This window comes from Arachis duranensis, chromosome 4 (genome assembly GCF_000817695.3).
Source record: "Arachis duranensis cultivar V14167 chromosome 4, aradu.V14167.gnm2.J7QH, whole genome shotgun sequence".
NCBI classification, from domain to species: domain Eukaryota; kingdom Viridiplantae; phylum Streptophyta; class Magnoliopsida; order Fabales; family Fabaceae; genus Arachis; species Arachis duranensis.
Window position 1 is genome coordinate 111,780,705 of NC_029775.3, and position 410 is coordinate 111,781,114.

Consider the following 410-nt stretch of genomic DNA (forward strand, 5'->3'; position numbering starts at 1 on the left):
TTTCTTTACTAAAATTAATGGAAGAAAAAAAATCTTTATGATTATATATCAATCTCAATCATAATAAATAAGATGAATCGGTTGAGCAACTAATAAATTTAACGGGTAAATGTTATTTTCCATTTATAGAAAAAATGAGATAACATGCATGAGTATATTAATATAGGAAGAATATATACTCATAGCTTTAAAATCTTTAAAAATATTCGATTGTATTATCCTTCAAGTCAAAAAATTCATCCTTTATTTTCATTAAATATTTATATTAATTCAATTAGATGAGTGTTTTAATAAAAAAAAGATTATTATTATTATTATTATTATTGAATAATAACGATAATTATCGTTATTAATATTAAATTGGTTATTAATATATATATATATTATTGCTTTTACAATCGTCCAATAAT